This window comes from Xenopus laevis, chromosome 8L (genome assembly GCF_017654675.1).
Source record: "Xenopus laevis strain J_2021 chromosome 8L, Xenopus_laevis_v10.1, whole genome shotgun sequence".
Classification (NCBI taxonomy): Eukaryota; Metazoa; Chordata; class Amphibia; order Anura; family Pipidae; genus Xenopus; species Xenopus laevis.
In genome coordinates this window covers 19,189,841-19,214,531 of record NC_054385.1, presented here as the reverse complement: position 1 = coordinate 19,214,531, position 24,691 = coordinate 19,189,841, and the positions used below count along the sequence as shown (strand labels likewise).

Sequence of the window (24,691 nt, the reverse complement as noted above, 5' to 3'; positions counted from 1 at the left end):
AGTACAGCCCCCTTCACAATACTTGAGTGCGTCTACTCCTGCACTCCCCTGCGGCTGAATGGAAGAAAGCGCAAAGCAGGGAAGTGCAGGAAAAACCGCCCGTGTGTAAGAGCCCTTAGGCGGGTTTCGCTTTGGCAAAAAGGTTGACTTTGATGGAAGCGTGTCATTTTTTAACATCACCAACTAAGTAACTGATTAACATTAATATATGGTGCCAACTAAAGAGAAACAAGAATGTACCGTATCTAAAGCTGGCCATAGACGCAAAGATAATTTGTTTTGTATGATTTTAGGACCGTCTGTAGATTGTCCCGACATATTTCGTACCAGGAAAACTCCCGGTGGGACCAGGTGTCAGTGGGCCCTCATGCTGCTAATCATTTGGCCTAATGCATGGCTATTCCCTATTTCAATGAGAGGCTAAATAGATGGAATAACAGATTATATCATGTAAAGAAATAGACTAGGAGAATAGAGGTTGAGTGAGGTGAGGAAGAATAATAGTGGGCCCCTGGTCTAAGGTTTTTTTGGTGGACCCCTGGTATAAGGTTTTTTGGTGGGTCCCTGGTGTCCCAGTCCGACACTGCATTGAGTGGAATAAGAGACTGGAATATGAATAGGATAGTGCCTCAATAGAAAGACGAGTTATAAAAAGTACCAATAATAACAATTTGTAGCCTTATAGAATATTTGCTTTAGATGGGGTCAGTGACCCCCTATTAGAAAGCTGCCTTATAGAATATTTGCTTTAGATGGGGTCAGTGACCCCCTATTAGAAAGCTGTAAAGAGTTAGAAGAAGAAGGCAAATAACTAAAAAAAAAATATAAAAAATAAATAAATAACGAAGAGCAATTGAAAAGTTGCTTAGAATTGGCCATTCTATAACATACTAAAAGTTAAATTAAAGGCCAACCACCATTTTAGTCTGGATGGTTAGTTGCAGGTAGAAAGATCATTCAAACGACATAAAATCTGTACATCTATGGGCAGCTTTAGGGAAGCCCACAATTAGTTACATTACTGTATGCAACCTTGGCCATGTTATTTCAGTACTTCAGAACTATTTGGTTACATTCCTTTGTTACCTCCATATGAACTTGGCCAAGACATTCCTGTGCCTCAGGGAAGCTGGGGTTTAGTCTCACTAACTCTGCCCCCAAGATATTCCTGTGCCTCTGGAAACCTGGGGTTTTTCCTCATCGTAACCCAGGCCAAAACATTCCTGTGTAATTGGAAAGCCTGGATTACATTCCTGTCTACTGCTCTGTGATCAGGGCAACCCTGAACCTCAGTAAAAAAATATGACTGGTCTTTATTGCTTATTTTATTGTGTGTGTGTGTGTGTTTTTAAACATTTAGCTTTTTCTTTAGCAGTTCTCTAGTTTGGAATTTCATCAGCCATTCAGTTGCTAGGCTCCAATTTACCCTAGCAACCGAAGAATGGTTTGAACGAGAGACTGGAAGATAAATGGCAGAGAACCCTGAATAGAAAGACAAATAATAAAAAAAAGTAACAATAAAATAGTAGCCTCACTGGGTAATATATTTTTGGCTGCCAGGATTAAGGGCAAGCAGAAAAGGAAAGATAAATAAAGAGCAATAGAAAAGTTGCTAATAATAGGACATTCTAATATATAACATACTAAAAGCTACAGTTTTATAATGAAACTTGTAGGTCTTCAGCTGTTGAAAACTACAAATCCCAGTATTCCACGGCATTTTTAAGCTACTGATGAATCATGGGAGGAATTGAATACCTCTGTATTGTGGAGTGCAAAACAATTCTAATAGCTTGATTGTATGGAAGGGAGTAATTTCATAAAAGAGCATCACACAGGCAATAGCACACATATGCCAGCATTTTTCTTTGCCCCCCGTATGTATATGTGTGATAGTACTGGAACCCCCATCACTGCACACGGGGTAGATTTCAGTCCCAAATACTTAATGGAACAATAACACCTTAAACTAATGAAAATATCATGTACTGTTGCCCTGCACTGGCAAAACTGTTGTGTTTGCTTCAGAAAGACTACTATATTTCATATAAACAAGCTGCTGTGTAGCCATGGGGGTAGCCATTTTAGGGTCAGGGCACACGCTCAGATTCAGGGAGATTAGTCGCCCGGCGACAAACCTCTTCTTCTTCGGGGCCACTAACCTCCCCAAACTGCCTCCCGCCAGCGATTTGCATTCTTGCACTCGGAGAGCTTTGTTTTTCAAAGTCTACCGAAGTTTCCTTGTGAGGCAACATTGGGCGACTTCGGAAAACGAAGCGACGGTGACTAATTTCCCCGAGCTAGAATGTAAAGGCAGGAGGCAGTTCGGGGAGATTAGTCGCCCCGAAGAAGAGGAGATTTGTCGCTGGGCGACTAATCTCCCAGAATCTGAGCGTGTGCCCTGACTAAAGGAGAAAGGGCTCAGGTTACACAGCAGATAACAGATAAGCTCTTTAACATACAATGGGATTCATCAGTTTTACCAGAGCAGGGCAACAGTACATTATATTGTCAATTCTTTAAATCACTTTCATTTGTTGGTGTTACTGTTCCTTTAAGCATACCTCCCAACTGTCCAGTTTTTTGTGGGACAGTCCTGATTTTGACAGCTCAACCCACAGTCCCGGGTTTGTCCCGACTTTCTCTTTGATCTCCTGCACTGAACAGCCAGAAAAAGATACAAAGTTTCTAACTTAATTGGCATGTGGCAGAGAGCCCAGAATACGTGGCAAGTGCACTTCAGATAATTTTGTAACAAAGAAACAATTCAAAGAAACAATTGTTTCATTGAAACAATTTAAGATAAGCAGGTCTCTTGAGAAAACTGTGACTTGCAGCTTAAAGCGAAATTCACTTTCATTAGCAAAACTATAATGTGTTCAAACTTTCATAACCTGCCAAATTTTGTAAAATGAACATGTGATTAGGAGGCGCAGCAAATCTTTTTGTCCCTCTTTCTATTTCCAAAATATTGGGAGGTATACTTAAGTATATCCAGGCCAAAATTCACCCATGTATGCAGTTATGTGGATTTCACTGCAGTTAAAGGGCACACAGATTGGCGAAAAAATAATAAAATCTCCACCAGCGAAGAAAAGGTAATGGGGCAAATTCACTAAGATTCGTAGTTGAGCCAGGCGTAACTTCGCCGCACTTCGCCAGGCGTAGTTTCGCCAGCGCTCCGCAAATTCACTAAAATCCAAAGTTGCGCTCAGGGGTAGCGTAAGGTTGCGAAGTTGCGCTAGCGTTGATTCGCTAAGCAAAGCAAAGTTATGCTAGGGATGGTTAATTTGCATACGGTTCCAAATTCAAATTTCAATGGAGGAATACGTACAATCACTACAAAAGCCTGGGAAACCTTTTAAAACATCAAATAAATTATTTTTTTTTGCACTACACATGTGCCCACTGTATAGTTAAGTTGCCAAGAGTTAGGAAATGTAGGGGGGAAGGAGGGGAGCCCCAAAAAAATTTTCAAACGCCTGCGTTTTTTGGGACTTAGAAAAAATGTGAACTTTTTTTGAAGCAATCCCTATCTACTCTATTGCGCTTCGCCTGGTCTGAGGTGGCGAAGGAAGTCTAGTGTAAAAGGTAGCATTCAGTACAATGCGCGCGTTAGTGAATTTGCGTAGTTACGTCCGTTGCGAAAATTCGCCAGGCGTAAGGGTGCGAAGTAACACTATCGAATTTACGCCAGCGTTCGTTAGTGAATTTGCGAAGTAACGCAAATGACCAACGCTAGCGAATTGACGCTAGCGTTAAGCACTTCGGCGCTTAGTGAATTTGCCCCAATGTATGCTATTGGCCTTTCGTTGCGCATATTTAACATCAACATTTATTTATATGGCTTCAGCAAGTTACTCTGCTATTTACAATTATTTATAACAGGGGTCATAACCACACTTTATTCTACCCCTTAGTCTACTGGAACATATGTGCCCGGCAGTTCTGATTTACAGACAACAGATGCCACTAAAATCAAATCAATGTCTATAGTTCATGTGAGAATAAGAGCATTCTCAGGGCAAAAGGATATACATACATTGAATAAACTGACAGTTTCAGTTTCTGGTGAACTGGCCATAAACAATGGCTTTATCAGCTCTACAGTGTAGGAGAACCTGTACTGTAGGTGAAAAAAAGCTTCTCTTTTCAGCACTTGTGCTTTCTGTCCTATAAAATATTGAATCATATTCAATGCTCTAGACCGGGGCTCCTCAACCTTTTTTTTTTTTTATCTGTGAGCCACATTTAAATGTAAAAAGAGTTGGGGAGCAACACATGCAGGGAAATAGTTTCAGGGGGTGCCAAATAAGGGCTGTGATTGGCTAATGATAGCCCCTATGTGGCAGCCTACAGGAGGCTCAGTTTGAGTACCCCTGGTTTTAATGCAACCAAAACTTGCCTCTAAGCCTAGAATTAAAAAATAATCACCTGCTTTGAGGCCACTGGGAACAACATCCAAGGGGCTGGTGAGCAACATGTTTCTCACAAGCTACTGGTTGGGGATCACTGCTCTAGACTATATATGAGCCTGATAGGACACCAGAAAACAGAGACTGGACATCAATATTGTCATATACTGAATATATAATAGTTCTAACAAACAAAATAAGTTATAATATAATTTATAATACTATCGCACGAACAAAGGTTGCCATGTAAGGAAAACTTACTGGGAATATCAGTTTGCAAATCATTAAGCAAAAAGGACAAAGGTTCTGGATAGTTTTGAACTATAATTACTAGCACCCGGTCGGAATGAGAATGCTGGGAGTTGTAGTTTGAGTTCTTTAGAGCAATAGTAATGATGGAAATCCTTAGTGCAGCTGGAAAAGTTCTTGCGTGGTTTATAGTTTGTTTGGTCAGGGTGAGAAACGTCCCCCTTACCTTAAATTCTTGCCTGTGGCTCTTTGTATGCTGCCCCTTTTCTGTTCTCTCTCAGTACTCACACAAACTCTCTCCTTTAACTTCAAGCTTTTAACTTCATGCTTACATGTTTGTATGTTCTTGTCTGATTAAGGCTGCTGTACAGATAACTTCATTGCTTTGAACTGAAACTCTTGTATGAAAGCAATCGGTATCCCACTGTGCAAGGTTCTGAGAACCGATCTAGCATGTCACTGCCGCACAAAAGCTAAGCTACAAACTGAATAAGAAGGTCACAAACAAAAAAATGTGGCCTGGTCACTGACACAAAGACATGCCCCGGCACAGGAACAGTTAAAGGCGACCATTCATGTTGGCTGAGCAGAAGGAAATGGCTTGGGCGATTATAGGGCCATATGTGGGGGCTGGGCCTGTATGTGTAATTCTATTCATGGCAAACATTCTGCACCCTCAGGCTAGAGTCTTCATTGTTTTAAGTCGGCAACACTACCGACATCATAGCAACAAAGCAAGATGAGACCCCCTATGGAATTCTTCTCACGCCTACGCAGCTAGGTCTCTCTGTCATAGTGCCCACTCACTCCGATGTTTCCCCACATACCCAGATGATGGACTTTTGGATTTCCAAACTGATATTTTAAGAACTTGAAAGGGAATTAGTTAGCTTTAGTTAATGCTATGATATATTACAGTGCAACTGTCACATTGTATGCCTTTAGCTGGACAGATAGAGGTTTGGGGTGTACCAGACCCACCCTTTTAAAAAAAGCACCATCATGGCAATGATTTTACAATGATCCAGCCCCTAAACATGGAGTTCACTCGATTATCAGCCCACAACATAGAAACTGTTAAATTTTCTCCGATAGCTGAAAACTTTGCAGGGGCCACTATTAGAAATAACGGGGCCCTGCCCACCCCAGCCCCCAAGCCCCACCCCAGACATCATTGCCCACACACACAAGATATAAAAAGCCATTGATGGTCAGGGCCCCCTATAAAAAAAATAAAAAAAATTGGTGGTCAGGGCTCCCCATCAAGTTAAAAAAAATGTTGGTGGCAGGGCCCCCCTTACAAGTTAAAAAAACATTGGGGCCCCCTGAGAATATTTTTTTTTTTAAAACATTGGTGGCAGGGACCTATAGAGTATTAAAATAATACATTGGTGGCTAGGGCTTTAAAAAAAACAAAAAACAGACATTGGTGTTCAGTAGAACTGAACTCGTGGCTGCCGGACTTCAACTTCGGCTCCTTTCTTGACTGCGGGTCTTTTTTGCGGCTTTAGGACTTTGACTTCGGCTCTTTTTTTTTTCCCGGCTTCGGGACTAGTAATATGTGGGCCTGGGCCGATACTTGCAGGATGGTCGGGTTTGGGCCGACCTCGCACCCCCCTTTGCAGGTGGCAGGCAGATCCGGATTGAGTTCTTCCTCCTGCTGTCCCCTGCCACCCTCAACTGCCGGCTTCTGACTTCCGGCTTTAGAGCCGTGCGCCTGCTCGCCCCACCCCTCTTGTGACGTCATTGGCGGGGCAGGTTGGCGAAAAACCCGACCCGCACATCATTATTCGGGACTTCGGCTTTTCTTGTGACCTTGGGTCTTTTCCTGGCTTCGGGACTTCAAGTTTGGCTCATTTCGTAACTTTGGGTATTTTCGTGGCTTCAGGACTTCAACTTCAGCTCCTTTCATGTCTTTGGGTCTTTTTGCGCCTTTGGGACTTCGGATTTTCAGTGGTTTAGGACTTTGGAAGAGGCAGCACAGCTTAGGCGATGTCAAGGGGGACCCGGCTATTTCAAAAAGTGCAGCACAGCTGGGCCCCCTTTAGGCCCAGGCCTGGTACAGGAGTGACCCCTGTGCCCCCCTAATGGTGGCCCTGACTGCAGTAACCAATTGCCAGGGCCACATCTGAACCCCAGGCCACTCACCAGGTCTGGTCCGGGGTTCAAAATAGGACCTGGCATTCAAAGTACACAGAGGCCCAAACAGCCCCCACCAGCCCAATAATCAGTCACTGTCTATGGCATCTTACAGCAGCTTCTCTGGCATTTGCCAGAATCCACAGATTGCCAGTCCGGCCTGCTACTCGCTCAATGTCACCCTAGCCCCTGCCTTTTATGCACTCTGACCAGGATGAGGAAGGTCACATTCTAGTGCAACTACATTAAAAGAGAATTAAATAACAGTTTCTAGTGATGTTTTTTTTTTTGCTACAGAGTAACCCAAAGTCATTTGATGCAAGGTTTTTATCTCTCCAAGACATTTCCTGGCTGATAACTTCTCCAACACTTCTCCAACGTACTGTGCATGTGAAGTTTGCGAACAGCTGTAATTGGTGGAGGAGGTGGCTGGAAACAGCATTAAAGATTGAAGTAGGGGGTGGAAAAAAAAATTGTAGAAAAGTAAAGCGAGCCCAGGATAGCAGTTTAGCAATTAGAATCCCTGTGTGGTTCTTATAAAATTCACACCACTCCACTAATTTTACCTTTGGTTCTCTGTAAATCTAATCAACATGTTAGATTCCCGCCACTCAGCTCACCTCTTCTTCCATTTGCCAGCTAAAAGCCTGCTGTAGACTAAACATTTTTCATTTGCTTATATTTCACCTAACCCTCAACTGTCACAACAATAGAAGTTTTTGGGTTGGAGGAGCATCACACAGCCTGTGTGTGGAAACAAATGAGTGATGCCTGAATCTGCCCATGATTAATAGTTTTCAGTGCCCTGATTCCCAGCAGTCACCCCAGCACCAATCGCCACATTTGACATTGCAAATTCAGTAACAGGCAACCAATCAGCTTGAAGCAGACAGTGTGGCAGCCAGGAACATTATATTTGAACAATAATTTGACCCTGTTAGTTGCTTTCCCATATGCAGATAAAGGTAATGGGGCTCCATCTGCCAGATGAACTTTTTAGGATATTGAATGGGATCAGCGGAGGAAGGTAATTTACGGATAAGCAGCGGTGGGATACGGATGCTGTCCTTACTAAACAAGCACATTATACTATATGTATTTGTTGTTTTTTTGCCTTCATAAATCTATAAAAACACAGAACATGCAATTAGCCGAGAGCAAGACCATTCAGATTACATTTTGAGGAGGTGCCAGTTTTTTTTTTGTCCATCCCAGCAGGTGACAAGTTTACCAAAACATTTCTTTATATATGACTTTATCCTATAATTAAACTGTTTTTGTGAATGCAGCAACTGGCTTCTATGTAATCACTCTTGCAATCTGAAATGCAAATCCTGTGTTTACCGTAGAGCCTTACAGTTTCCTCCTTTGACTTGGGGGACTTCCCACCCCCCAGGATTTATTGGCAAAGAGATTGTGCTCTTTAAGGGTAAGGCCACACGAGGCCCGAACTGCCTCAGCGTTTTTCCCCATAGGCTACAATGAAAAGTCGCCTGCGCTAATGCACACGCAGCGATGCGTTTTCTATAGTCGCCCAAAGTTGCCTCAGTGAGGCGACTTTTCATTGTAGCCTAAGGGGAAAAACGCTGAGGCAGTTCGGGGAGATAGTCGCTCCAAAGACGAGGCGATTAGTCGTCAGGTGAAAAAATCTCCCCGAATCTCCTCATGTGAACTAACCCTAAAACTTAAATGGGATATACTGTACATTTGGGGAAGCATAATAATCTCCTAAAACAAGGAAAGTTATTTCAGCAAACTATCAAATTCCCCATCAGCATAAAGTATACCTAACCTGAACCGCTTTCATTCTTCTTTACAATTTCTCCTGTTTTTATTTTTTTTACGATTTCTTGCTCCCCCGCGGATACCAAACTCCTGACTGCCATTGCCCTAATAAGTAGGCTTCATTTCATATTATTATTTTATATAGTAAAATCAATTTGCATAGGTTGCCCTAGACAGGTAACACTATTTAGCAAATATATACATATTTAAATATAAATGCAGTATTTTTATCATAGTGGATGCTTTCAAACTACAGAAGGGGTGTGTTACTGTCATTGTTCTCGATTTGAATGCTGTCTTCATAAAAAAACATTTGGGATATAGGCGCAAATTTACAAAAGGGCTAACGCTAGCGAAAATTCGCCAGCATGACGTCATTTTGGCACTTCGCCGATTTACTAACGGTCCCTGGCGTAAATTCGCTAGCAAAGTAGAAAGACTCTAGCGGTACTTCACACCCTTACGCCACACAAAGTTACACTCTGGCGAAGGGACGTAACTATGCTAATTCACTAAGTTGCGGATTTTACTGAACGTTACCTCTTGCGCCAGACTTTACTTCGCCAGCTCAGACCAGGCAAAGTGCAATAGAGTCAATAGGAGTTTCTCTAAAAATAGTTGAACTTTTTTCAAAGTCCCAAAAAACTATGGCATCTTTTACTTTTTTTCAGGGTGATAGGCTGAAAAAAATCGTAATTTGTTTTTGGGGTACCCTCCTTCCCTCCTACATTTCCTAACATATGGCACATAAACTATACACTGGGCTCATATGTAGGGCAATATAACAACTCAATTATATTTTATTTACATTTCCCAGGCTTGTGTAGTGTAAAGTATTTTCTTCAGCATATATGTCCATTGTACTTAACTTGGCGCTGTATGCAAATTAGGCATCGCTAGCATAACTTCGCTACCTTTTGGCTCCCTGGACGCAACTTCAGATTTTAGTGAATTTGCACTGCCCTGGCGAATCTACGCCTGCCGAAGTGTTGTGAAGTGAGCAAAGCCATCACTGTCGCAACTTCAGAGCTAAGCAAATTTGCCCCCTACAAAGATAATGTTTTGCTAGAGAATATTGGGCTATTAAAGTCACTTGTAATTTCATACACATAAAAAAAATGTTCTATATTATGAAAATTCTGTAATGGTTTTCAATCTGCAGGTATTTAGACCCATATATATTTTTATAAAAGTGGAATTACGCATACATGTATAGGATCTGTTATCTGGAATGCTTGTGACCTGTGTTTTTTCTGGATAAGGGATGTTTCTGTAGTTTGGATCGCAATACCCTATGTCTGCTAAAACCATTTAAACATATAGTTTCACTGGGTACAAATACAGGTCTGACATTTTTTACTGGAAACCCGATATACTGAATGCTTATAAATAATGGAAGATTAGCTTTCTATTTTCTATTATTGCCTTTTTCTCTGTAATAATGAAACAGTAGCTTGTACTGTGTACTTGATGGTAAGTAAGCTGTGTAAATCCATGTTGGTGGCAATAAAATCACATTGAGTTTATTTAGTAGTCTTAGTAGACTTAAGGTGTGGTGATTGAAGTTACGAAAAAATCTTTTTCTGAAATCACCATTTCCCAAACAATCATGAAGAGTATATTGCACACCTGTATGTGTTTCCCATGGAAAGACTTTTGTCTGTGTTATGTTAGTGTCAACGACATAGACTCAGCTCATTCACTGTTATTTATTAGAAGTGTTAAAGGAACAGTAACAACAATTTAAAAAAAAAAAAAAAAAAGATTCATTAGTATACATAAAAAAAACACCAAGACAAATGAAACTTTAAAATAGCAAAGCCTTTATTAAGAAATACTTACCAAAACTCTGTTTCCACAGCTCTTCAGAAAAGACGACAAGGCGACGATCCATCGTGCAAAGCTTGATTTCTCCTCCCTGGCTATCTCCTATACGGAAGGCAGGGAGGAGAAATCGAGCGCCGCACGATGGATTGCCCGATCGCTCTCTGAAAAAGAGCGCAAAAAAAGGTACGTTTCGGTAAGTTATTTCTTAATTTAAAAAAATTGTTGATGTTACTGGTCCTTTACTAATTTTTATAATGTCGTATAACTTAAATCAGAGCCGGAACTAGGGGTAGGCAGAGTAGGCACGTATCTAGGGCGCAAAGCTGGTTGTGCGCCAGGCATGTACCTTCTCTTCCTCCTACCCCTAGTCCGGTCCCCTCTCTGCACTCTCACTCCATCTGTTTCCGCATGTCTATTCGTGCACGCATCAGCGCTTGAGGGGCGGCGCTGACGTAAATTATAATGTCCCGATCAGCATCTGGTTAGCAGGGCCGGATTTACATAGCAGGCGCCCCTAGGCCCGCTGTCATTCATCGCCCCGCTCCCTTTTTTTCAAACAAATTTTCATCATCGGAACCAGAGCAATAGGGATTGACGTACAGGAAATTTTAAAAATGATCCTGCGCCTCCTCAGTGTTTCTGAACCAATGTGGATGTGGTTTAGGGTTGCCACATTTTCTGGAAAAATATACCGGCCTTCCTATAAATTTATCTTTTTTCCCTATTAATAACATTGGAATCAACCATAATTTTTACCGGCCAGGCTGGTAAAATACTGGCCAGCTGGCGACCCTAGTGTGGTTTGGCAGCATGCCGCCCCCTTAAATCCTGCCACCCTAAGCTCGGGCCTTGGTGGCCTTTCCACAAATCCGGGCCTGCCGATAAGGGCCCATTTAGATAGCAACTGTGCAAGCCATACAAATATATACCATATTCTAAACCAACTGATCATTATAATGTCCCTTTAACTCATTATGTCTATTTTCAGAGGTCAATAGCTACATCAATGCAAAATCACTGGGGGGTCATTTATAAAGTTTGCGGAGTGCATATTTATTCGCAAATGGTTGTATCGCCCATGCTTTTTCCTGAACGCTAATATATTGCATATCTTTCCGGTTTTTGTGAGTTCGCATTGTGAATACATTTTCGCAAATGCCTCACAAATGAGATGCTTGTTGAGTGCGCTGACTGTGCGAGGTTGTTGTGCTCGAATATAGCATTGACAGTAACTTAAATTCGCAATTTGCAAAACTGTTTTGTAGATATTTTCTCTGCCACCAAAGTTGTGGCGTAATTCAAACGCAGAGTGTGCACATAAATGTTTGCAAATTGATAATTTTGACAGTCGTATTGTGAAAAAAAAATTGCAATTCTGGTTGCACACTCTTATTCAGCTTAATAAATGTAACCATGTGCAGGGCAAATATATTCACCGTGTGAACCAATCTGCCCTGCGCGAAGTTTATAAATGAGCCCCAGTGTCTACAAAAATCAAGCAGGGCCGGAACTAGGGGTAAGCAGTAGAGACACCTGTCTATGGCGCAGCAATGGGGGGAGCTGGGCAGTGGGCAGGTAGTAATACCTGTTAAAGGGTCTTCTGCCTACCCCTAGTCCATGTTCACTGCCCTCCGTCACTCTCCCCTCCCCTCTGCCGCTCTTCCCTCCCTCTCGTCCTCCCTTCTGCTAAGGCGCATGCACACATGCATTCGCAGTCGGGTGTGAGCATGCGACCTGGTCGTGTGCAAGTGCAAGGGGAGCGGTGAAGCAGGTGGCCAGCCGGGTGAACGATTGGCTTGGCCCAGCCCTGAAACCATTTTGACCTGGCCAATGGCGTAACTACCTGGTGTACGATCACACCCGGACCTGCATCCCTGAGCTGCGATAAGTGTTATTGCATGCGGCAAGGAAGGGGGTCATTTTTCACAGCATGAATGCTGCCACACAATCTTTTAGAGGAGGGTCCCGGGTGCACATCCTGAGGTCAGCCCACCAATTGCTAGTTACACTTGTGGACCTGGCAGTTTAGTTCCTGAGAGTGACATAGACCTCCTTTTTTTATTCTTGCTCACAGTATGCCAAGAATACAGTATATTATGAGTACTGGCAGATAGTTTATCCTTATTACAAAAACTGCTAAAACTCAAATCATTGTTTCATTTTTTTCTTATGTAACTATGGGATCCCTGATACAGAAACCCATTATCCAGAAAGCTCCAAATAATTATATAAGCCAATAATTCTAAAATGTAAAAATAATTTCCCTGTAATAATAAAAAGTACTTTGTGCTGGATCCTAACTAACTTGCAAAAACCCATATTCGTGGCAAAATATCCTATTGGGTTTATTTAATGTTTAAATAATTTGTATCAGACATATGAAAAGATCTATTATTCAGAAATAGTCCTGCCTTGCTAATTTATGGCAGGTATTCTAGAAAATCACCGAGGATGAGACACCGTGTCCCAGAAGGCAAAGCAGGATCAAATACCCTTTATATGAAAGGCTTATTAACATTTACTAAATTGCTGCTTGGAGATGCCTGTGGCTGATTTAGCAGTAAGAATAAAGGAAAGCTTGGTAAACAGAAGCACTGCATCTTTTTTTTTAACATTTTTTTCACTACATATAATCACTATATGAAATCGAAACCTCTATGGTACAGAAACAAAACACTGTTAAAACTTGTTTAAAAATGAAACGATATTGTTAAAAAAATAGGCCATTTTTATGACAGCATTCCTTCTAACCATTGAAAGCAACACCCCCAAATAAAGTCTCTAGTTACAACTCACAGGCAATATCCGGATCTCATGTTTATCCAACAGCTTATACCTTGAAATGATTAGCTTCAACTAAAAGCACATCCATCGGTAAATGTATTAAATATCTAATACCAGAGAAGAGGGTTAAAATGACAAAAAAAAAATAGACCTTCTAGAAATGGAGTTACATAAGGATAAGGGATTGACGAGAATAGATAGTTTCAAATAAAAAACAGGGGTAAAAATAACAAGATGGTGTTAAAGGGGTTGTTCACCTTCCAAAACTTTTTTTCAGTTCAGTTGGTTTCAGATAGTTCACCAGAAATAAAGACGTTTTCCAATTACTTTCTATTTTCGATGTGTGACTGTTTTTCTAATATTGACGTGTAAAGTGTCAGACTCTGTTCTAAACTGATTGATACATTTCTTATCTTTGTCACTGCTGAGCAGAATCCCTGAGGATAAGGTCACACTGGGCGTTTCGGGGAGATTCAGCTGGCGACTAATCGCCTGGTTATTGTGGTGACCAATCTCCCCGAACGCCTTTCCTCACTCTTGCGCTGGCTAAAATGAAAAATTCCCGAGGCAATTCGCTTTCCGAAGTCACCCGAAGTTTCCTCGTGAGGAAACGACAACTCTTGCTTGAAAAATGGACAGGGACTGTAGCAGATCCATGGGATGCTCCAATAAATGGGCCATTTTTAAAGATAATATAATTTTTTTTTAAATTTATGCTATATGTCTCCTTTAAAAAGTAGAAAGTGGTAAACTGGGGTTACTGAGACAAGTGCTAATAAAAGAAACTGGATATGCAAAGAGACAGGGCACAACAATGACAAAGTAGATATCGGTTGGGCAAGCCCATCGGGGGGCCCCATGCATGGGCCAAGCAGCGACCCGTGTAGGGCCAAGCTTAAACCTTGCACTTGAGTGAGCCAGTACACAAAACAAATTGTGGTGCCCTCAGAAATTTTTGTGAACAGACATTTTTTTGTTTTTAGAACTTTAATTGAACTCAAGGAAGGAAGTTACAGCACCACAAAAAGAAATAAAGCAATTAGAGCTCCATAACAACGAATCTGAGACTATTGGGAAACAGAATAGGGTAAAAAAACAACCAGGGTGTAGCAAAGTGAGCAACTGGATAAGAACAGGAACAGAGAAAGCAAACTCCAGTAGCTGGCCCAGTAGAACCCAAATTAATTCATTTTAATATATATTGGTAAAACAGATCAGCTTCTGAAAGTTTTGGGGAGCCCTAAAATGAATTTGATATGGGTCCACTGGATTTGGCCAAATTCGAATTCAGCAAAAAGTGCTATAAATTAGCCAAATGCAGAACCAAATCCAGGATGCACTGGATCTGAATTCTTAAGGTCACCTGACTAAAAGTCTGGACAATGGAAAACAATATTTATTTTGTTGACAGACACAATTTACTTTTTTTTCTGCAAGTTTTAATGTTGGGAGGATTGGTATTAGGCCATATCTAGATATTTCTAATAACTAGTTATGCCACATCATGATAAAATGTAAGGGAGAGGAACAAACAAAGGAATAGGGTAAATATTAGGGATGCACCGAATCCAGGATTCGGTTCGGGATTCTGCCTTTTTCAGCAGGATTCGGATTCGGTCGAATTCTTCCGCCCAGCTGAACCTAATCCAACCCCTAATTTGCATATGCAAATAGGGGCAGGGAGGGAAATCCTGTGACTTTTTAGCACAAAACAATTTGCATATGCAAATTAGGACTCGGATTCGGTACGGTATTCGGCCGAATCTTTCGTGAAGGATTCAGCCGAATCCAAAATAGTGGATTCGGTGCATCCCTAGTAAATATATGATAAAATGTAAGGGGGGGGGGAATAGGGTAAATAACAGTGGTGTAACTAGATGTTACTGGGCCCCCACAGCAAATTATTTTTCAGACCCCCAAAATGTCTAGAGATTGACCTGTTTTACCAATATTTATTGAAATTGTATATGAATTAGGGCCTCATGGGGCCCCTATACCACCTGGGCCCCCCTGCAGTCGCAGGGTCTGCTTCCTCTAGAGCAGGGATCCCCAACCTTTCAAACCCCTGAGCAACATTCAGAAGTAAAAGGAGTTGGGGAGCAACACAAGCATGAAAAATGTTCTTGGGGTGCCAATAAGTGCTGTGATTGGCCATTAGTGGATTGTCAAACTACATTGAGGCTTTGTTTGGCAGCGCACCTGTTTTTTATACAACCAAAACTTGCCTCCAAGCCTGGAATTCAAAAATAAGAACCTGTTTTGAGGTCACTGGGAGCAACATCCAAGGGGTTGGAGAGCAACATATTGCTCACGAGCTACTGGTTGGGGATCACTACTCTATAGTTATAGTATAGGATAAGTAGAGAGGCAAGTGTAAAATAGAGATTAATGGATAATTAAAAAGTCAGTGAGTAACTGGATAACAAGAAAAGCAATGGAATAAGGAGACATGCATGGGATAAAATTGATAAGAATGGTGCAACTAGAGAACAAGAAGAGGGAGAAGGAAAGCATAAAAACAAAGTAAAGTAAAGGAATGGAGTGATTATTACAGAGGCAGGATCAAACAGTAATGATCTGATGGGGCAATGGAAACGCAGAAAGACCAGCTACACACATAATAAAAGGAATAAAAGCATTACTATTAACATCAGCCTGTTAACAGGCCCGGATTTGTGGAAAGGCCACCAAGGCCCAGGCTTAGGGCGGCAGGATTTTAGGGGGCCGCTTGCTGCCCAACTACACCCACATTGGTTTGGAAGCTCTAGTGCTACTCATGAGATACAATAATTTTTTAAATTTACTGTGCGCCAATCCCCAGTGCTCCCGACCTGATGATGTAAATTAATGTATGTTCCAGAATGAAGGGGAGGGGACAGGGGTGACGAACAGCAGCGGGCCTAGGGGTGCCGTTATGTAAATCCGGCCCTGCGTGTTAAAAAGGATTTACATGTTCCACAAAGCGTGGGAATTAGCATTGTGTAGGACATAGAGGATTATGGGACGTATCACGCCCTTAGCAAGTTGCGATGACCAATCAGCGGAGAGATTTGTGTTGGATTCTCCTTCATATTTCGTCCTTTTTGGTCCTGTTGCATATACTGTAGGTTATGAGATGTATCCCTCCCTCGCAAGTCACGATGACCAATCAGAGCAGAGATTTCTGTTCCGAGCCTGAACTCTCCCTCCTATTGGGGTCTTCTCGCACGTAGCCAAGTTGTGGATGGTCACCTATTTTGACGTCCTCTTGAGTGCCGGTCTTTAATATGAGGAGTAAGTCACACCAATGTGGGAGAGGAGAGCAATAGAAAAATTAATTGTACTGATCTCAAGGTACATTTTTGGCAAATATTTTGTAGGGCCATGAAATGTCCAGATGTGACGTATTATACCAATATCTATTGAATTTGCTAATAATTCAGGGGCTCATGGGAGCTCCTTATTTCTCCTGGGGCCCCCCTGCAGTCACAGGGTCTGCTTCCTGTATAGTTACGTCCCTGCTTTCCAGCTTTCAAATGGGGGTCACTGACCCCATCTAAAAAAACAAATGCTCTGTAAGGCCACAAATGTATTGTTATTGCTACCTTTTATTACTCGTCTTTCTATTTCGGCCCTCTCCTATTTATATTCCAGTCTTTTATTATATTTATTATTATATCTTTATCCAAACCAATGCATGGTTGTTAGGGTAATTTGGACCCTAGAAACCAGATATAAAGTTTTAGGAGGGTGTGAAAACATTGCAGAAATCACTGTAATATGAGGTGCCTTTTGTTCAGTTCCATTTAGGCAGATGTATGCAGGTCTGGGCTGAGATTCAAAATAGGCCCTGGTATTTCAAATACACAGAGACCCAAAGAGCAACCCATACGGTGTCGGACTGGCCCGGCGGGACACCGGGAAAAAACCCGGTGGGCCCCCGCCGAGCCAGACTCCCGCTCTGGATCTTCTGGGCCTGAAAAGAAAAACAATTTGCAGAGCCGCGCAGCGCTGTGTGAGCGTCATATGGCTCGCACGCATACGCGCCTTCTTGTGCGCATGTGCGGCGGCACGTGAGTAAGAAGGCCAGGCGGTCTGGAAGGGGCCCTTTGCTGCGGCCCCGGTGGGCAGGGCCGGAACTAGGGGTAGGCAGAGTAGGCAGGTGCCCAGGGCACAAAGCTGAAGGGGCGCCAGGCACACGCCTTCTCTGCTTCTCCTACCGCCTAGTCCGGTCCCCGCTTGCAGATGTATCTGGCGCGTGTGTGCTTTTTAGCACATGCGTGCTGCTCCTTTCGGCTTTTTATTTTAGCGCATGTGTGTTGGCTTTTCGCGCATGCAGTTTTTTTCTCGCATGCGCGCATTCAGTATTTCCGCGCATGCGCACATTCTGTTGCTAGGATCATTTGGGCCATAGCAACCAGATTGCTGAAATTGTAAACCGGAGATCTGCTGAATAAATAACTTGTTAACCGCAAATAATAAAAAATGAAAGACAATTGCAAATGGTCTCAGAATATCACTCTATATATCGGTTAACAACCCTTCCAAACCCTTTTTTCAGTTTATTTGTTTTCAGATTGTTCACCAGAAATAATGACTTTTAAAAATTATTTTCCATTTTTAATTCTTTACCGTTTTTTCCAAAATCTAAGTTTAAAGTTTAATAAAGTTTCTGTCTCTCGTGTTTGAGTCTGGCAGCTCAGTAATTCAGGTGCAGATTCTGAACTGTTACAATTTTGCAACATTGATTTGATCCATTTCTCAGCAGCATCTCTGGAGTATTAGCAACTATTGTATCAATTCTAACAGCTGCCTGTAATGAAACTCAGCTATGAAATGTATCAACTAAATTATCCATTTAGAACATTTTAGAGGGTCGGCGACCCCCCAGAGCTGCTTTAGGGTAACTATTAGAAAAACAGCCACAAATAGAAAGTTATTGGAAAAAGTCTTTATTTCTGGAACCAACTGAACTGAAAAAAGTGTTGGAAGATAAACAACCCATTTAAGATCTACAATTGGCATTGGTTTATATAGTTTTTAAATGTACAATGTAGGTCTTTATTAGTATGAATACTGTATATATGTGCACTGGGGTTCGTTTGGAGGGGTAAACTTGATATAATTTGGTCTTCTTTTAACCAAAATTAACTATGTAACTATATAAAAATATGATATCTAAGGCTAAGGACACACCGATGGTTTACTGCCTGCTTCCTGCATTTTGTACTGGCCATCAGCACAAAATAAACTACACGACTCTGTGTAGCTGCACTCAGGCCGACACTGTGCCTGTCAGTGGAACTACACATAGGAGCATATCTGTTCTGTACGCCCTGTGTGCACTTAGTCTAATAGTAAAGACCAGAACAACCCATCCTCTTTATTCTCATGTTCTTTTTATGAGCAAAGAAAGTACTTTTTAACCATTGTAAATGAACATGGGTTATGTTTTTACAGATGGAATTTTGATTGATCCTGATTATCTAAATATCCCATCAGACATACAGGGTGAAAAGTATTAGGGGCAAATTCACTAAGATTCGTAGTTGCGCCAGGCGTAACTTCGCCGCACTTCGCAAGGCGTAGTTTCGCCAGCGCTTCGCAAATTCACTAAAATCCAAAGTTGCGCTCAGGGGTAGCGTAAGGTTGCGAAGTTGCGCTAGCGTTGATTCGCTAAGTGAAGCAAAGTTACGCTAGCGAAGGCTAATTTGCATACCGCGCCAAATTCAAATTTCAATGGAGGAATACGTATCAGCACTACAAATGCCTAGAAAACCTTCAAATCGGCAAATAAAATTTTTATTTTGCCCTACACATGTGCCCACTGTATAGGTAAGTTGCCATGAGTCAGGAAATGTAGGGGGGAAGGAGGGGAGCCCCAAAAATTTTTTCGATCTTTTTCAGCCTATCACCCATAATGTAGAAAACACGCCAGCGTTTTTTGGGACTTAGAAAAAATTTTGACTTTTTTTGAAGCAATCCCTATCTACTCTATTGCGCTTCGCCTGGTCTGAGGTGGCAAAGGAAGTCTAGCGTAAAAGGTAGCGTTCAGTACACTGCGCAAGTTAGTGAATTTGCGTAGTTACGTCAGTAGCGAAACTTTGCCAGGCGTAAGGGTAACACTAGCGAATCTACGCCAGCGTTCGTTAGTGAATTTGCACAAACGCTAGCGAAGTAACGCTAGCGTTCGGCGCTTCGGCGCTTAGTGAATTTGCCCCTTAGTGTATTATAGACTTGCTTTCAAAATAGCCCTGTGTTTTCTGGTTTCTTCTATTTCCTTGAGGCACACAAAACAAAGAAAACTATTGGAAGGTTAATGAATGTATAAGGTCTCCAGCTGCTTCCCCCTTGCCCTGGTGTGGGACTTCCCAACCAGAAGTGCCAGCCGGGCACCATCTGCCACAACACGTGGACCTCATAATATTTCCTTAATTACATTAGTAGTGCCATCAGTTGTAGAATTACAAGGGGTGGGTAGAGCCAGGCTGCAAATCTCTACTAATTACTCTAAACAGCAGCTTCCAGATGTGTGAAGTGAGAAGGGAGAGGTGAGGCTGAAAAGAGCTGGTGGGAAAGGGGGAGATGGGACATCCAAAGAAAGGCTGCTGAGACAGAGGTATATGGGGGGATATAAGACACAAGAAGTTTGATGGGAGATGGTGAAAAGACGAAAAAGCTGAGATATAACAGGGGTGACAGGTCACGGGGAAGCAGGGAAAGGTTGTTAGTACAGCAGGAGTGGAATGACACAAAAGGGCTGATGGGACAAGTATAGAGAGTATGGCAGAAGCACAGCTTGAACACGGAGAGATGGCTGAGTTTTCATGGGGACATATTTATCCAGTTTACCACTGGAGAACTCCCCAGCTCCATTTCCTTATACAGAGACATCTTCTTTAGTGAACTGTCTGTTTTCCCTTTCATAAATGTGGTGAGAGGTAAGGCTAATGCCAGATGGGGCTGAAAATTGACCTGCTGAAATGCACAGGCCAAGAATGAAGGCCAAAAATCAACCCTTGCACTGGCATAAGCCAGATTGTCAGCCCCATCTGGCATTAACCTAAAGTTGGCTAAAACGAAAGACATTTGGGAAAGTTGCTTAACGACCGGATCTGTAACCTACTCGTCAATCTGGAACCTTGAGGGCATCTGGTACACTCAGATGCACAAAGGAACCCCTGCGGATTCTGGTGTTTACCGATGCCCTTTAGGGGCCCCAGGCTTTCTGCTGCGGAAGCAACAAGGAATTTGTGCGTTTGGTAGTAAGAGTTCCATTGAAGAGGTATCGGCAAGGATCAGGCAAAAAAACAGGAAAGTCCAATAGTATATAACGCTTCAGCACGATCTGTAAACAGCAGCTAGCTTGGGCATTGTTAAAATGGAGAAAGGCCTTTTTAAAAGAGAATTGGCGCCAAAATGTGAATATCGCGCTGAAAAATGTCACTCAGCATCAAGCTCGGGTGACCCAATGCCTGTGTCAATAGCACACGGCCGATGCACGTGATGTCGCAGAGACCGCACGTCTGTGCCCCATTAGCCAAGGGGGAGATGAGCAGAGACAGCCCAAGGGCACTCCATTTGTAAATCCGGGCCTGGGCACCAATGGATCATAGGACCGCATCAACTATACAATGCTGTTCTCGAACAAAAGAAAAATCAAACCTGCCCAATGAATATCATGCTGATTTTTGGCCAGATAACCAACCAATATCGGCAGCTTTAATCTCCTTGTGTATGGCCACCTTAAACTTAGGACAGAGGCTGATTAGGTAGATTGAGGAGGGTGGTTATAAGAAGTAGATCAATGAATGAACAGCATTGTTTGATTATTTACCCTTTATATTTTCTGTGCTGTGACTAAATGGTCTGCACATGTTTTTAATCTGTTTCTCCGTTACACTCTCTTTAAAAAAATCTTGTCATGTAAAGTGACAATATACATGATCAAAGGCAACAGAAAATACCAGAGAATCTGTAATGGCTACATGCAATCTGATTAATGACGGCCTTTGCACAGGGTTGTTTATCATTATCTTTATCATTACATATAAATAAAGTTTATCTGTTGATGCATTTACCTGTGGTGTTGATGATTGCATTAATGACAAGCCTGTTCAAAGGACTATAGGCAAAATATGTGCATCACTGCTTTTTATTTTCCTATAAAAGCATGAGAACACAGCTTCATGCAGCCATGGTTACATCCGATCACGCAATGCTCAATTTTGCCCCAACTGCCCCCTACCAAGAAGCTTTTATTTTTCTGCTGCCTGCACTATTTTTTTTTAGATCCCACAGAGATTTCACATAATTTTCAAGCATGTTTATGGTGTTTAATTCAGTAAATACACTGCACTACACACACATTATACACATACACTTTGGGGCACATTTACTATTGGTCGGATATTGAGGGCTAATTAACCCTCGATATTCGACCCTCGAACTAAAATCCTTCGACTTCGAATATCGAAGTCAAAGGATTTACAGCAAATGCTTAGATCGAATGAAAAATCGTTCGATTGAACAATTAAATCCTTCGAATCGAACGATTCGAAGGATTTTAATCCATCGATCGAAGGATTTTCCTTCCATCAAAAAAAACTTAGAAAGCTTATGGGGACCTTCCCCATAGGCTAACATTGCTGCTCGGTAGGTTTTAGGTGGCGAAGTAGGTAGTCAAAGTTTTTTTTAAAGAGACAGTACTTCAACTATCAAATGGTCGAATAGTCGAACGATTTTTAGTTTGAATCGTTCGATTCGAAGTCATAGTCGAAGTCGTGGTCGAAGGTCGAAGTAGCCAAAAAAAACCTTCGAAATTCAAAGTTTTTTTCATTCCCTTCACTCGAGCTTAGTAAATGTGCCCCTTTCTGTATTTGAGATGCAGGTGTGAGCTTACCTAAGCACATGAGGTAATGGAATTGATTTATTTCTGCCTGGCTGTACCCATGATCTAGATCTCTCTTTTAGTCACTTTCTATGGTGCTGCATTTTTATTGTTTTCGTGCATGTTAAAAATATGTTAACGAAAAATGCATGTTGAATTTGCACATTCATTGATGCCCATTCAAATCCATTTGTTTTTGGGCTCGTACACATTGTCACAAAATGATGAACAAAATAAAATTTATAGAGAAACATAGGAGTAGGCAATTGGTTATTGCTTTGTAAACTTTAAAAAGATACAGGAATGGAGTATCTTACTTATGATATTACTAATATTACTTGATATTACTGTCTCACCATATAATCAAATGTGATGTCTGTAAACATTATTTCTCTGCTTTCTCTCATTTGTACACAGGAGTGAGGACTGCCATGTGGTTTGTTTTAGCCGGAGCATCCTTTTCTGAGAACATTAGCAAAAGAGGCATACAATGACTTCTAAGGTTGCTGATGCAATTTATAGTAAGGGAAATATCTACAAGCTAGCACGACTGTAGTCAGTGCAGTTCTGCAAAGTGCATTTTTTGTCTTTTAAGGTTCATTCAGACCAGTGTTTTGCCCAATTAAGTTGTACTTGTCGTTACAAAAGCACTGAATAGAACAGGGTCCTTCCCTAACTTCAACAATGCCCCTATGGTGCTGCAGGGCAGGATTCTAAAAACGGTTTCATGCCATGAAACCAATTTCATGCCATTATTATTCTGTAGACCGAGTAACATAGTTACATAGTTAGTTACATAGTTAATTGAGAAAAAAGACAAAGTCCATCAAGTTGAACCCCTCTAAGGGCTCTTACTGACGAGCGTTTTAAGCTGCGCTCCCCTGCGTTCCGTTTTTCTGCATTCAGCCGCAGGGGAGCGCAGGAATAGACGCATTTAGCTTTTTTCCAATGGGGCTGTACTCGCACAGGTGCGTGTAGGCGCGAAGACAGGAAAAATGCAGCATGTTGCGTCTCAACCTGCGTTCGGTGCCTACACCCGCCTGTGTGAGTACAGCCATATTGAAAAAAGCTAAATGCGTCTAATCCTGCTCTCCCCTGCGGCTGAACGCAGAAAAACGGAACGCAGGGGAGCGCAGCTTCAACCGCTCGTCAGTAAGAGCCCTAAATGAAAACCCAGCATCCATACACACACCCCTCCATACTTTCACATAAATTATATATACCATATCTATACTAACTATAGAGTTTAGTATCACAATAGCCTTTAATATTATGTCTACCAAGAAATCATCCGAGCCATTCTTAAAAGCATTTACAGAATCAGCCATCACAACATCACCCGGCAGTGCATTCCACAACCTCATTGTCCTGACTGCAAAGAACCCCCTACGTTGCTTCAAATGAAAGTTAATTTCCTCTAGTCAAATATAAAAAACTGGTCTGGCATGTATATACTGTATAGTGTATATATTTAATTTTGATGGCACCAGTGTTCAACACTGCATTTATATGTCGGCCCACTGTGGATCCTAAAATCATGCAATATCTTTGTCTTGGAACTTTCTTGCAGATGGTCACCACATGCTAACGCAAAAGGAAGGTTGTGCATTGCCTGCTTTAAGAAGGCAAATGAAGTAAATCGGATGAAATCCAGCTGGCAGTTGCTAATATCTTACTGGGTTTGAATAGCAAATTAAATCTGCAGCAAGTGGAGTGTGACCGGATTGACAACCTTAGAATAGAGTTGGTAGAATCTGGACGTATCTATCTATCTATCTATCTATCTATCTATCTATCTATCTATCTATCTATCTATCATCTATCTATCTATCTATCTATCTATCTATCATCTATCTATCTATATATTAGTATAAAGAAGTGCCTTTAGCTTTTTCTTCTTTATTTCTAACTCGCTGTGCATAAACAAATATCAAATTAGCCAGGATTCACTTGAAACACCTGCACCAGCAGTTATGTACATTCTGCAAATCATTCAAGGCGAGACAAGTTAATAGTACTACATGCTATTTTTTCCAAATGTCATGTATCTTTGAAACTTTTTGGAGCCAATCACAGAGACCACTGGGGCAAACATGTCTTTAGCTTAGGCTATAGAGGCTTGGAAAAGAGTCTGCAGAAATGGTAACTATGTCCCCATGTATGAGTTTTTTTTGTTACTTAAAATCCCAGCTGCCTATAAGGTTCCTGTAAATCCACACTTTAGCTCAATCATTTTTTTTTTTAACTTGTCAGAATTTGACTGTTGTATATTGGTTGCTATGAAATTCTCTGCAGGGCTTAAACATTTACAAAAAAATAAACAATTTTTTAACTCATGCCCTTTAAAATGACCAAACATATTTGTTTTAGGTAAAATAATAGTTCCCTTGGAGAAAGCCACAGAATCTCACATCCCCTTAAATTCTGATTCTGCCGTAAAACATACAGAGTCATATTTATTGTGTTTTTTATTGCTCTTTTAATTCAGCTCGTCCTAGAATAAAAAAAATATGGATTTGTGACGCAGGAAAAAAAAAAAGACCATCAGTATTTATAACAGCACCCTGAGAATAATACATTATTCTGATTTAGCAAAGCAGGAGTCATATTAATAGACTTCAAT

General features: G+C 41.5%; 1 protein-coding gene across 3 annotated transcripts in view; it reads right to left on the bottom strand.

Annotated features, from left to right (window-relative positions):
- mvb12b.L (multivesicular body subunit 12B L homeolog) overlaps positions 1 to 24,691 on the bottom strand; it is a 234,764-nt gene that overhangs the window by 77,553 nt on the left and 132,520 nt on the right. Inside the window, exon 1 of one of the 3 annotated variants that reach the window (XM_018228850.2) lies at positions 4,891 to 5,185. The exons of 1 other annotated variant lie outside the window; for it this stretch is intronic. The gene's annotated coding sequence lies outside the window, so the exon portion shown is untranslated. Of the gene's footprint in view, positions 1 to 4,890; positions 5,186 to 24,691 lie in introns of those variants that run through there. One more of the 3 variants, XM_018228851.2, reaches the window with a different exon arrangement.